The sequence below is a fragment of the Bombina bombina genome, chromosome 1, assembly GCF_027579735.1.
Source record: "Bombina bombina isolate aBomBom1 chromosome 1, aBomBom1.pri, whole genome shotgun sequence".
In the NCBI taxonomy this organism is placed as follows: domain Eukaryota; kingdom Metazoa; phylum Chordata; class Amphibia; order Anura; family Bombinatoridae; genus Bombina; species Bombina bombina.
The window spans coordinates 1,319,128,468-1,319,143,496 of NC_069499.1; positions in this window are offsets into that span (position 1 = coordinate 1,319,128,468).

A 15,029-nucleotide genomic window follows, 5' to 3' on the forward strand; every position below is an offset into this window, starting at 1 on the left:
GTTATTAACCCCTAATCTGCTGCCCCCTACACCGCCACCACCTACATTATGTTATTAACCCCTAATCTGCCACCCCCTACACCGCCGACACCTACATTATGTTATTAACCCCTATCCTGCCGCTCATGGAGCCCACCGCAACTAAATAAAGTTATTAACCCCTAAACCGTCAGCCCCCCACATCGCCATAAACTAAATTAACCTATTAACCTCTAAACCTAACAACCTGCTAACTTTATATTAAATATTAACTCATCCCTATCTTATAATACATTTAATTTACCTTTAGATTTAAATTAAACTATAATTAAACTAATAATTAATCTACCCTAACTGTTATACTAAAATTACATTAAACTATATTAAATTAATAATTAATCTACCCTAACTGTTATACTAAAATTACATTAAACTATATTAAACTAAAAATTAATCTACCCTAACTGTTATAATAAATTACATTAAACTATATTAAACTATTAAATAATCTACCCTAACTATTAGACTAAATTACATTAAACTACAGATTACATTAACTATAATATATATTTAAACACCTAACAATACTCAAATAATTTAAATCTATACTAAAAAATTACTAAATTGCAAAATACTAACAACTAAGTTACAAAAAATAACAAACACTAAGTTACAAAAAAAAAAAAAATTATCAAAGATTTAAACTAATTACACCTAATCTAAGGGCCCTATGAAAATAAGGGCCTTTTGCGGGGCATTGCCTCAAAGAAATCAGCTCTTTTACCTGTAAAAAAAAAATACAAATACCCCCCCAACACTAAAAACCACCACCCACACAACCAACCCCCACAAATAAAACCCTAACAAAAAAACCTAAGCTCCCCATTGCCCCAAAGGGCATTTGGATGGGCATTGCCTTTAAAAGGGCATTTAGCTCTATTGCAGCCCAAACCCTAATCTAAAAATAAAACCCACCCAATACACCCTTAAAAAAAATCCTAACACTAACCCCTGAAGATTCACTTACAGTTTTGAAGATTGGACATCCATCCTCCAAGAAGCCGGCAGAAGTCTTCATCCAAGCGGTTAAAGTCTTAATCCAAGCCCGCAGAAATCTTCACCCAGATTGCATCTTCTATCTTCATCCATCCGGCGCAGAGCGGATTCATCTTCAAGAGATCCAACGTGGAGCATCCTCTTCGTTCGACGTCTTCTTCCCGAATGAAGGTTCCTTTAAATGACGTCATCCAAGATGGCTTCCCTTAGATTCCGATTGGCTGATAGAATTCTATCAGCCAATCTGAATTAAGGTTGAAAAAATCCTATTGGCTGTTGCAATCAGCCAATATGATTGAGCTTTTATCCTATTGGCCGATCCAATCAGACAACAGAATGCAAGCTCAATCCTATTGGCTAATTGGCTAATTTATTTAGTTGTGGTGGGTTCCGGGAGCGGCGGGATAGGGGTTACATTTTATTTAGGTGGTGCCGGTGTAGGGGGCGGCTGATTAGGGGTTAATAAGTATAAGTGTAGGTGGCAGTGGTGAAGGGGGCGACAGATTAGGGGTGTTTAGACTTGGGGTGCATGTTAGGGTGTTAGGTGTAAACATAACTTTTATTCTCCCATAGGAATCAATGGGATATCGGGCAGCAGCGAACATAACCTTTACTGCTTTCAGACTCCCATTGATTCCTATGGCATCTGCCGCCTCCAGGGCGGCGGATTGAAAACCGGGTACGCTGGGCCGGAATAGTGGCAAGCGTATCTGCTAGGAATTTGTTAACTAGCAAAAGTAGTCAGATAGTGCCAAATTTGCATTCGGAAAATCTGTAGTAACGTAAGCATCGATCTGTGTCGGACTGAGACCGGCGGATTGTATGTTATGTCACAGATTTCTACTTTTGTTGGTATGTAGGCTTTGATAACTAAGGGGAATCAGACTCACCACAATTACGCTGTGGAATTCCAGCATATTTGCGGTTGACGGCTTGATAAATAGGGGCGATTTTATAAAATGGAACTCTTACAAATTAAAGAACTGAAATGTAAATGGGATATGTGAATCATGGGCAGATATTGTAATATGAGCATGATTCCCAGAGGTCTCCACATTTTAAAATGTTCTAATTTATCTAGATCACCACAAATGTTAGAATTAAACTATAAATTACTCTTTTGCTGGTACCCCAGTTAGACTGCACAACATCTACCCATGATGAACATCTTTAAGATATTTTTTTTTTTAAATATATTTTATTAATGAGGTCACAATAGTACAGCACAGATGTCACATTTTCATGCATTGTATAAGAAATATATCTTTGAGATATTTTAGAGAATGTGAAGAGAGTGAATCCATAGCACACATATGGTGCACCTGCCCTTACTTAAGATTCTTTTGGAATTAACTTGAGTTGGTTTTAGACAATTCCTGGAAAATAATTTCCACCTAACACCCACAATAGAAAAAATCTATACTAATACTAGATTTGCCTTCTTGGAGATCTTGATACGTTGAACTACTTTCCTTGGAAGAATATAGCTTCTACAGAAGGAATAAAATTAACATGTTTTATGACATTGAGTTCGATTCGGAATCTCTTCAACAATTTTTAGAGGAAAGAGGTACCAGATCTCTAGCAGAGCCGGATTGATATACCTATACTTAGACCACAGAGTTAACAATGTTGGGTTACCAACCTAGACAATCTATACCTTCTTCTTCTTCTCGTTCCTTTTCTTTCCCTTTTTACCCTTTTTTCCCTCTTCCTTTTCTGCTATGTTTCTCATTCTTTCTTTCATTTTCCTTTTTAATCAAGTATAATTTTTCTCTCTCTCTCTCTACCATTAAACATCACCAGTGTTGAAATAAAGCAAAGATTAGTCCCACCTGTATAAATTGTTTTGATGTTTATTATTTTCCACTTGTTATACTTACTACAGCAATTCTCTTGGGTGCATGGAATTTATGTAATTAGTCAAGTAGTGTGATCTTGTAAGCATACTTAAACTGTACTCATTAAACTTTCCTTACAGTTGAACTTTCCTGCTAATTTCAATTTTTAAAAAAATTCTCATTGTTCTGCAAAAATCAGATTTTATGAAAAAATTGAAATTCGTATTAAAAGTTGGCAGGAACGAAAGGATTTAAGGTGCACAGTAGAATATACCTACACAACACATATAAAAAGCGTAGTGAAATTTATATTTATGATCCAAAATTCAAAGCGTATTTTCTTTATTGTAAAATTTCCCCACCACTGGTATTGGGCTGAACAAAGGCATTCCATGGGTGTAGCTGAAAATAAATATATATATGCCAGTCTTTCAAACGTGTATACGTTACATACTGCAATACTATGGCCTAGATTTAGAGTTTGGCGTTAGCCGTGAAAACCAGGGTTAGAGGCTCCTAACGCTGGTTTTAGGCTACCTCCGGTATTTGGAGTCACTTAAAAAAGGGTCTAACGCTCACTTTTCAGCCGCAACTTTTCCATACCGCAGATCCCCTTACGTAAATTGCGTATCCTATCTTTTCAATGGAATTTTTCTAACTCCGGTATTTAGAGTCGTGTCTGAAGTGAGCGTTAGAAATCTAACGACAAAACTCCAGCCGCAGGAAAAAAGTCAGTAGTTAAGAGCTTTCTGGGCTAACGCCGGTTTATAAAGCTCTTAACTACTGTACTCTAAAGTACACTAACACTCATAAACTACCTATGTACCCCTAAACCGAGGTCCCCCCACATCGCCGCAACTCGATTAATTTTTTTTAACCCCTAATCTGCCGACCGCCAACTACTTTATCCTTATGTACCCCTAATCTGCTGCCCCTAACACCACCGACCCCTATATTATATTTATTAACCCCTAATCTGCCCCCCACAACATCGCCGCCAGCTACCTACACTTATTAACCCCTAATCTGCCGACCGCAAAGCGCCGCCACCTACGTTATCCTTATGTACCCCTAATCTGCTGCCCCTAACACCGCCGACCCCTATATTATATTCATTAACCCCTAATCTGCCCCCCTCAACGTCGCCTCCACCTGCCTACACTTATTAACCCCTAATCTGCCAAGCGGAACGCACCGCTACTATAATAAAGTTATTAACCACTAATCCGCCTCACTAACCCTATAATAATTAGTATTAACCCCTAATCTGCCCTCCCTAACATCGCCGACACCTAACTTCAATTATTAACCCCTAATCTGCCGACCAGAGCGCACCGCTATTCTAATAAATGTATTAACCCCTAAAGCTAAGTCTAACCCTAACACTAACACCCCCCTAAATTAAATATAATTTTAATCTAACGAAATTAATTAACTCTTATTAAATAAATTATTCCTATTTAAAGCTAAATACTTACCTGTAAAATAAATCCTAATATAGCTACAATATAAATTATAATTACATTGTAGCTATTTTAGGATTAATATTTATTTTACAGGCAACTTTGTAATTATTTTAACCATGTACAATAGCTATTAAATAGTTAAGAACTATTTAATAGTTACCTAGTTAAAATAATTACAAAATTACCTGTAAAATAAATCCTAACCTAAGTTACAATTAAACCTAACACTATACTATCATTAAATTAATTAAATAAAATACCTACAATTACCTACAATTAAACCTAACACTACACTATCAATAAATAAATTAAATACAATTCCTACAAATAACTACAATGAAATAAACTAACTAAAGTACAAAAAATAAAAAAGAACTAAGTTACAAAAAATAAAAAAATATTTACAAACATAAGAAAAATATTACAACAATTTTAAACTAATTACACCTACTCTAAGCCCCCTAATAAAATAACAAAGACCCCCAAAATAAAAAATGCCCTACCCTATTCTAAATTACTAAAGTTCAAAGCTCTTTTACCTTACCAGCCCTGAACAGGGCCCTTTGCGGGGCATGCCCCAAGAAGTTCAGCTCTTTTGCCTGTAAAAAAAAACATACAATACCCCCCCCCCAACATTACAACCCACCACCCACATACCCCTAATCTAACCCAACCCCCCCTTAAATAAACCTAACACTAAGCCCCTGAAGATCATCCTGCCTTGTCTTCACCTCACCAGGTATCACCGATCCGTCCTGGCTCCAAAATCTTCATCCAACCCAAGCGGGGGCTGGCGATCCATCATCCGGTGGCTGAAGAGGTCCAGAAGAGGCTCCAAAGTCTTCATCCTATCCGGGAAGAAGAGGCGATCCGGACCGGCAACCATCTTGATCCAAGCGACATCTTCTATCTTCATCCGATGACGACCGGCTCCATCCTGAAGACCTCCACCGCGGACCCATCTTCTTCCGGCGATGTCCAATTGAAGAATGACGGTTCCTTTAAGGGACGTCATCCAAGATGGCGTCCCTCGAATTCCGATTGGCTGATAGGATTCTATCAGCCAATCGGAATTAAGGTAGGAATATTCTGATTGGCTGATGGAATCAGCCAATCAGAATCAAGTTCAATCCGATTGGCTGATCCAATCAGCCAATCAGATTGAGCTCGCATTCTATTGGCTGATCGGAACAGCCAATAGAATGCGAAAGATAGAACCAGTCCTAAAAGACAAATATCGAGAGGCGCTCTTGGTGCAGCAAATTCCAAACAAAGTAGACAGCGAATAAAAAATAAATCAAAGTACTCACAAACAAAATTGCACATACAGTGCAATATCGTGCAAGCCAAAACTTCTGAGCCGTTCGGCTGACTCACAGTGGCTGAAGCTGATGGTATCGAAAACGAGGCTCCACTCCTGATGCCAATCCCCTCTCAGGAACGCCGACAGGAACCAATCAGCACTGTAAATAACTGGCGATTAACTCAGGGCCCAACCAGGCGGGTCTTACCAACAGCGGGGAATAATAAAAAGTCCAAAGCAAGACTTAAAATAACAGATACACTTTATTAAAATATATAAAAGTAGGAATCTTGAGATAAGGGGTGACTGCCCTTTTCTACATTAGTTATACAATCCTCCTATGTTTTGCACACAGTTGGGGAAGGCTTAAGAGAAGCCTCTGTATGGTTAGGAGGCCAGAATACTGAAATTGTATGTATTATAAGTTCTGCTGAAGATATCAAGGACAAACACAAGCCTGCATATGTTACGAATTGGTCATGGAAATTAGGCTTATACTAAATTGGTTGTTTTAATCTGTGTTATTTGTCCTTTTGAAAATGTACTTAGATAAAATGAGGTAATATACATGGCTAGAAAATGTACCTTTCGGGTTAGGATATACTTAGATTCTACAGTTGTGATGACATGTCTGTTTAATTCACCATGTAAATCCTGATGTACGTCGAATGGACATGTTGCCATGATGTTTCTCTTTGAAACTGTATGTTTATTTGCCATTTTACCTCAATAAAAAACTATTTAAAAAAAAAAAAAAAAAAATAAAAAAAAATATATATATAAAAGTGTTGCTTAGCAACGCATTTCTCGGCTGAGTGCAGTTTCATCAGGCTATTATTTTGCTTTAAAGTCTTGCTCTATTTAAACCACTTCTAACCTATCGGCAGCATTAGAGTTTGGCGCGCCTCCTATCCCGGCTCCATTCCAATCCAGTCATTGGTTAATACAGCTAAGAGCCGGTATCCAATAAAATCCAACGGTTAGGGCACTCCTCTGGATTGTTTTACAACATAATGATAATAATAATAATAGCCGTTGGATTTGTTTGGATAAACATATATTGCTAATATGCTCGAAATAATCTAGGCATAAAGCGAAATTTGATATTCCTTATACTAAAACCATTTAAAAACGAATATCGCTATGGAAATACTTTCTCAGATATTGGAATATAATACTTACAAATAAACAATATAAGTATTGACAAAGGGTAACTACGGTACAAATAACCCTAGAGTACAATAAATGCCATTACAACCAAAATAATAAAGATAATACATATATATAAATCTGCATCTATAAAATCACTGGGGAGATTTACATTAGTGAACTCTAAGCTAATTTTGGAAACTTATTTCACAATACTTCTATTTCAACTGATAGATGTTAAATTTTATAACTTGTTTTACAATTATTCTATCCCAACAGTTAAAAATAAATAAATAAATTCGAAATACATTTGTTGTTAAAAAACAATTCATGAATAAAATAAAAATACATAAATAAAATTGCATTTGTTATTAAAAAACAAAATTGCCCAATTAAATTAACATTGTTATTAAGGAACAAAGTTAACTTTTGGGCATGGCCACTTTGTAGGCACTTTGTAGTCTTTTTAGGACTTTGTAAGGACCAATAAACCTAGGCCCCAATTTGTGACAGCGTTGACTTAGAGAAATCTGGAGGGAGAAGGAAGAGTGAAAGATCAAGATATTTGGACTTTAAACATATAGCTGGAAGATGTAAGCGGGCAACGCTATAATATCCATATGTATAGTATGGTTGAAATATGTGTTAACGGTATGGTTAACAATATCCTCATTACCACTAATACACCTTATTACTATAGAATGTGCCATTCTGGGCATTCTAGCTAGTTGTATCTCCAATTGTAAACCCTCCTTAGGATCACATCAACTGCCAAAAGGAAGGGGGGAAGGAAAAAGTGAGGGGGAAATGATATAAAAAAGGAAGATAAATATTTGTATATACCTTATAAGCAGGCTGCAGGGATTTTATTCTGAAGGATATATTCTCTAAATGTGTTAAGTCCAGTATAAACTCGTTATATGTATCTAAAAAATAACTAAATAAGGGAGAAAAGGGCTAGGACATACAAAATAATTAGCTAATTTTGCAATCCGACTAACTCCTTTTTTTTTTTTTGGTTGGTTCTGGATATTCTACTCAAACTTCTCAAAAGAAACTATGGCCTCTAGTTATCAAGCCGTCAACCTCAAATACGCTGGAATTCCACAGCATATTTGTGGTGAGGCTGATTCGCCTAAGTTATCAAGCACTACAGCCCGGCAAAAGTAGAATTTAGTGACGTAAGCTTCGATCCGCCGGACTCAGTCCGACACAGATCTATTCTTATGTCACTCCAGATGTTCCGCAAACAAGTTCGGCACAATCTGACTACTTTTGCTAGTTATCAAAAAACTAGCAGGTACGCTCGGCACTTTTCCGGCCCAGCCCACCGCCTCTCTAATAAACTTATTAACCCCTAAACCGCCGCTCCTAGACCCCGCCGCAACTATAATAAATATGTTAACCCCTAAACCGCCGCTCCTGGACCCCGCCGCCACCTACATAATACCTATTAACCCCTATCCAGCCCCCCGTACACCGCCGCCACTATAATAAATTTATTAACCCATAAACCTAAGTCTAACCCTAACCCTAAAAACCCCCTAACTTAAATATTAATTAAATACATCTAAATATTATAACTCTTATTAACTAAATTAATCCTATTTAAAAATAAATACTTACCTTTAAAATAAACCCTAATATAGCTACAATATAAATAATAATTATATTGTATCTATTTTAGGATTTATTTTTATTTTACAGGCAAATATCAATTTATTTTAACTAGGTACAATAGCTATTAAATAGTTATTAACTATTTAATAGCTACCTAGTTAAAATAAAGAGAAATTTACCTGTCACTACACTATCATTAAATAAATTGAGCTCGCATTCTATTGGCTTATCGGAACAGCCATTAGAATGTGAGCTCAATCTGATTGGCTGATTGGATCAGCCAATCTGATTGAACTTCAATCTGATTGGCTGATTTAATAAGCCAATCAGATTTTTCCTACTTTAATTCCAATTGGCTGATAGAATCCTATCAGCCAATCGGAATTCAAGGGACGCCATCTTGGATGACGTCACTTAAAGGAACCGTCATTCGTCGTTCAGTCGTCGGTGGAAGAAGATGGCTCCGCGTCGGCTCGTCTGAAGATGGCTCCGCTCCGCTCCGGATGGATGAAGATTGAAGACGCCGCCTGGATGATGACTTCAATTGGATGGAAGACTTCTTCAGCGCCCCTTGGATGATGACTTCAGTCGGATGGAAGACTTCTTCAGCGCCCCTTGGATGAAGACTTCGGCCGCTGCGGATCTCCTCTTCTGTTCCATCGGTGGTCGGCTGGCTGAAGACGGCTAAAGGTAGGATGATCTTCAGGGGGGTAGTGTTAGGTTTATTTAAGGGGGGTTTGGGTTAGATTAGGGGTATGTGGGAGGTGGGTTTTAATGTTGGGGGGTTGTATTTTTTTTTACAGGCAAAAGAGCTGAATTCTTTGGGGCATGCCCCACAAAAGGCCCTTTTAAGGGCTGGTAAGGTAATAGAGCTGTTAACTTTTTAATGTAGAATAGTGTAGGGCATTTTTTTATTTTGGGGGTCTTTGTTATTTTATTAGGGGGCTTAGATTAGGTGTAAGTATCTTAAAATTGTTGTAATATTTTTTAAATGTTTGTAACTTTTTTTTTTTTGTAACTTATTTTTTTTTATTTTTTGTACTTTAGTTAGTTTATTTAATTGTATTTAATTGTAGTTATTTGTAGGTAATTTATTTTATTAATTTAATGATAGTGTAGTGTTAGGTTTAATTGTAACTAAGCTTAGGATTTATTTTACAGGTAATTTTGTATTTCTTTTAGCTAGGTAGTTATTAAATAGTTAATAACTATTTAATAACTATTCTAACTAGCTAAAATAAATACAAAGTTGCGTGTAAAATAAATATAAATCCTAAAATAGCTACAATGTAATTATTAATTACATTGTAGCTATCTTAGGGTTTATTTTACAGGTAAGTATTTAGTTTTAAATAGGAATAATTTATTTAATGATAGTGTAGTGATAGGTGTAATTGTAACTTAGGTTAGTTTTTATTTTACAGATAAATTTCTCTTTATTTTAACTAGTTAGCTATTAAATAGTTAATAACTATTTAATAACTATTGTACCTAGTTAAAATAAATTGATATTTGCCTGTAAAATAAAAATAAATCCTAAGATAGCTACAATATAATTATTATTTATATTGTAGCTATATTAGGGTTTATTTTAAAGTTAAGTATTTAGTTTTAAATAGGATTAATTTAGTTAATAAGAGTTATAATATTTAGATGTATTTAATTAATATTTAAGTTAGGGGGGTGTTAGGGTTAGGGTTAGACTTAGGTTTAGGGGTAAATAATTTTATTATAGTGGTGGCGGTGTAGGGGGGGCAGGATAGGGGTTAATAAATTTATTATAGGTGGCGACGGTGTAGGGGGGGCAAATTAGGGTTAATATGTTTAATATAGGTGGCGGCGGGGTCTGGGAGCGGCGGTTTAGGGGTTAATAAATTTATAAGAGTTGCAGCGGGGTCTAGGAGCGGCGGTTTAGGGGTTAATAACTTTATTTAGTTGCGGGGGGCTACGGGGGCGCCGGTATAGGGGGTAGAACAGTATAGTTAGTGTGGGTGCTTAGTGACAGCTTGTCAATAAAGCTGTAAAAAAGCCGAAGAGCAGCGAGATCGGATGAATGATAACTATCACAGTCCGCTGCTCATCGCCCCATACTTGGTGCGTGGCTTTTTGACAGCTTATTTGATAACTTTGGTGATATTTTTCAGGTCCGCGGCGGTGATGGTAGACGAGCTTAGGCGGGCGTATTGGGACAGCGAAGGCAGGTAAGTAGACACGTTGATAACTAGGCCTCTATGTGTTATCCTTATACTAATATGTTTATTTAGGTTAAAGTATAAGAAATATTTTCTAGAGTTGTGTGTTATAGAATGTTGTTTATACAAATGTGTAACTGTGTAAATGTATAAATGTGTAACTGATTTATACTGAAAAACTCCCAAGATATTATTTAAACCCTTTGAAATAGTGGTACTGTTTAAATCAACTGAGACGGTTTGAGGGTGTTTTCAGGTTGTTTAACTTGGTTTATTAAGGTTCATTTCAGTTAAGGGTAAACTTGAACTATACATGGTACAGTGGGCTCTACTCAGTAATATACCTATTGTTATTTCATTAAAATATTAGGTATGCCTAGAGTGTGACACCTAAATATAAAGGGATTTTTTTTTTTTTCCCTTCTGAACATAATTCCTTGATTAACCTAAATAGCAGGATAGGTTAACAATAATAGCTAAGCCTAGGAGATAGGGGTTCTTAACTAATCTCACCACCTTAATCACCTATTTTTTTTTTCTCTTCACTTTAATCACCTAATCACTTCACTTACCACCCTCACGTTCCCCCTTCCCCCTCCCCCCCTTTTTTTTTTCTCTTCCCCTTCACCTTAATCACTTAATCACTTCACCTACCACCCACACGTTCCCCCTTCTCTTCCCCCCCCCTTTTTTTTTATCTTTTCACAAGTTACTAATAAAATCACTATTTTTAACACATTGGTTCACGGCACATGGATAAGTTTCTTAATACCCAAGGTAAAACCCCGTCTCCAAGCATGGCAAATAAACAGAGAGAAAGGAAAACTAAAAACATAATTTATACCCCTATAGACACTCACCTAGCTGAGCCACTAAATACCCAAGCCCTAGTAGACAGCATCTCTGAGGCCCTAGCTCTGAAGTTTGACACTCTCAAACTAGAGATTAAACAAGACATCATGTTTCTCACCCAAGAACTTAGACAATTCTCAAATAGGGTGCAAGAGGTGGAACAGAGAGTTTCGGATCTAGAAGATCTTACCACAACACACAGTTCAAAATTGAAAGCCACCGACTCTGCGCTGGAAAAAATCCAGCTTAAATTAGAGGAATTAGAAAACCGTTCCAGAAGGAACAGTTTTAAAATTATAGGGGTGCCAGAGGGAAAGCAATACGAGGATCTGAATAAATTTGTCTCTGAAACATTAGTTCAGCTACTTAAAATTCCACAAACATACCCCAAAATTATCATTAAAAGAGTACATAGATTAGGTAGACCCCCTCGGACAGTATAGGGAACGTTAGACCTAGACCAATTATATTTAAAGTCCTGAATTTTCAAGACAAAACCACTATTTTTCAATATTATCGTAAAAGTCAGCCTATTGCCCTGGGGAGCTCCAATATCCTCCTGTTTCAGGATTTCTCCGCGGAAACAGCAACAAAGAGGAGGGAGCTCTCGCCAATTTGCACTAAACTTATTAATTCATGTATTCGAGTCACCTTAATCTATCCTGCGAGACTTAAAGTCTGGATCAAGGATGAAATTTATTTTGCTGAATCCGCTGAGGATGCAAAGGAACTTGTAGCTAAATTAAATCTCCTTGGTTAGTTGATTTATTTTATTTTTAATTTTTTTCCCTTTTATGGCTATTAAAGTTACATTTTTGTTTTTCTGGTGGGAGTTCGACCAAGGCTGAATATGAGTCATGGGTGCAATCCTGTGCCCCCTCTCTCCCTCCTCCCCCCCTTCCCCCCTTTTTTTTTTTTTTTCTTCCGTCTCTCCCTCTCTCCCTCCACTGGTACTGGTTTGGTTAAATTTTGAGCATGTAAGGGGTAGATAGTATTACATTTGTCTCGTAGAATATTGGGGGCCTCACATCCCCCATTAAAAGAAAAGCAATATTAAACCAGTTAAGAAAGATAAACACTGACATTGCATTTCTCCAGGAAACACACCTGAAAATGGATGAAGTTTTGAAACTGAAAACATCATGGGTGAAGGAGGTATACGCCTCCCCAAACTTAGATAGAAAAAGAGGGGTTGCTATTTTATTCGGGAAAAAGATTATGGCCAATGGTCTGGAGATTTTGAACTCTAGTATGGATCCAGAAGGACGATATATTATGCTGAAAATTAGGCTGGCAAGAATAACTTATACATTATGTAATATGTACGCACCTAATGTGTTAGATCCAATGTTTTGGGATTCCCTACAAACTAAAATATTGCTTTTTCAGGAAGGATATCTGATTTGTGGGGGAGACTTCAAGACTTCAACATGGCCCCACAATATCCACTAGATAGGTTAAGATCAGACTCGAAACAAATAAAAAACAAAAGAGACAAATTGGAAACTAAGATTATTAAAAAGATTATTCAAAATCTGGTTGTAAAAGATATATGGAGGCTGCAAAATTCAGATGTTAGAGACTTTACTTGTCTCTTTAAGGCTCACAAGTCACTCTCCAGAATCAATCTATTTCTTATAGATGACAGGCTCCTTAAATTGAAAGTAAAGGCAGAAATTTTACCTATTTGTCTTTCGGATCATGGTCCTATTTCTCTCCAAATTCAGGAGATCGAGATGAGGACTAAACAGTCTCGTTTTTTTTTCCGACCTACTTTTCAAAAGATTTAAAATTTAAAAATTGGCTCAAAGCTAAATTTGAAGAATACGCGGAGCATAATTATGAGTATTTAGACCGCCCCGTGGTATTTTGGGAGGCTGCAAAGGCAGTCTTAAGAGGAGAAATAATATCATTTAGTTCCAATATAGCTAAAAAAACTCAAAGCTAGAGAGAAAGAAATGCTCAGGTCATTGTCCAATTCTTATAACCAATATCTCTTAGGGAAAACACGGGCAAATTGGTTAAAATATATAAGATCTAAGAATGAGAGAGTTACATATTTAATTCATCAAGCAACTCAAAAAGATATAAAATCCAAGCTAAATTTTATAGATTTGGGAACAAATCAGGAAAACTTTTGACTAAGTTAGTAAAGGGAGCAAAAGGCTCGGCAGTGATTGAATCGCTTCAGTGCGAGGGGAAAACATTAACTAGGACAGAGGAGATTTTGATGCACTTTACAAAATATTATCAAGATGTATATTCTATAAGAAAATCAGATAAGATCCAATCTGACCAATTTTGGAGTAACTTAACATTTCCAACTATTGCGATAGAAGATAGGGAAAGTTTAAACACCCCTATCTGCGAGTCTGAAATTGAGAGAGCCATTGTTAAACTTGCATCAGATAAGACACCTGGTCCAGATGCGTTACCTAATGAATTTTAAAAAATTCTCTCCCCAGTAATGGTTCTGAACCTTTGCAAATTATATAATGCTATGTATATTGATGGTGTTTCAATTCCTTCTTCTTTTTCTGCTTCAAACACAACCTTAATACCCAAGCAGGGGAAAGATCCCAGTTTGAAAGAATCTTATAGACCTATAGCTCTCTTGAACACAGACTATAAGATCCTAACCTCGGTGTTAGCAAATAGGTTACAACCCATATTATCTTCTATTATTCATACGGACCAAGCAGGGTTCCTACACAAACGCAATTCATCTACAAAGATAAGAGAGATTTTATTGCTTGTGGATTTCTTTAAAACACAGGGGAATTTGGAGCGGGGGGGAGGAGGAGGACATTCCTGACCTGGCAGTTATTTCAATAGATGCTAAAAAAGCATTCAATTCAATACATTATGACCATATAATTCATTCCCTAGCTAAATTTGATTTCAAAGGTAAATTTTCTCAATTCATAAGGAATCTATATAATAAACCTCATACGAGACTGCTAGTGAATAGTACACTCTCGTCAGAGATCACATTAGAGAGGGGAACACGGCAGAGATGTCCCCTTTCTCCCCTGCTTTTTGATGTTTCAATAGAGCCCTTAGCAATTGCGGTCAGACATCAGCTAGAAGGCATAAAAATTTGTAGGAAGGAGCTCAAAATTGCTCTATATGCTGATGATATTCTCCTCTATCTATCTAATATTAAAAAGAATCTGAAAGAATATCAATTATTAGCCAATTCGGATCCTTTTCAGGGTATAAAATAAATAATTCAAAATCGGAACTTCTTTGGTTAAGGAAGAAAAGAGACTCACCTTTAAACATAGAACATTAAAGAAAAGAAATCCAGCGAACCAACTTGAAAACATAAACTTCTTCTTTATTTATCTTCAGGTACAAAAATCCACACTTCAACATAAAATAGAAATAGCTTGTGTCATCAGATTAAGCCGTAGCCGGTCACCTTTAAACATACCTTTCAAAATAGTATATGACTCACTTAAATACTTGGGTGTTTTAGTACCATCAAATATAGATAATCTTTATGATCTTAATATTCTCCCAATACTTGCAGATATTAAACAGAAACTGAAAAATTGGCAAAATCTTC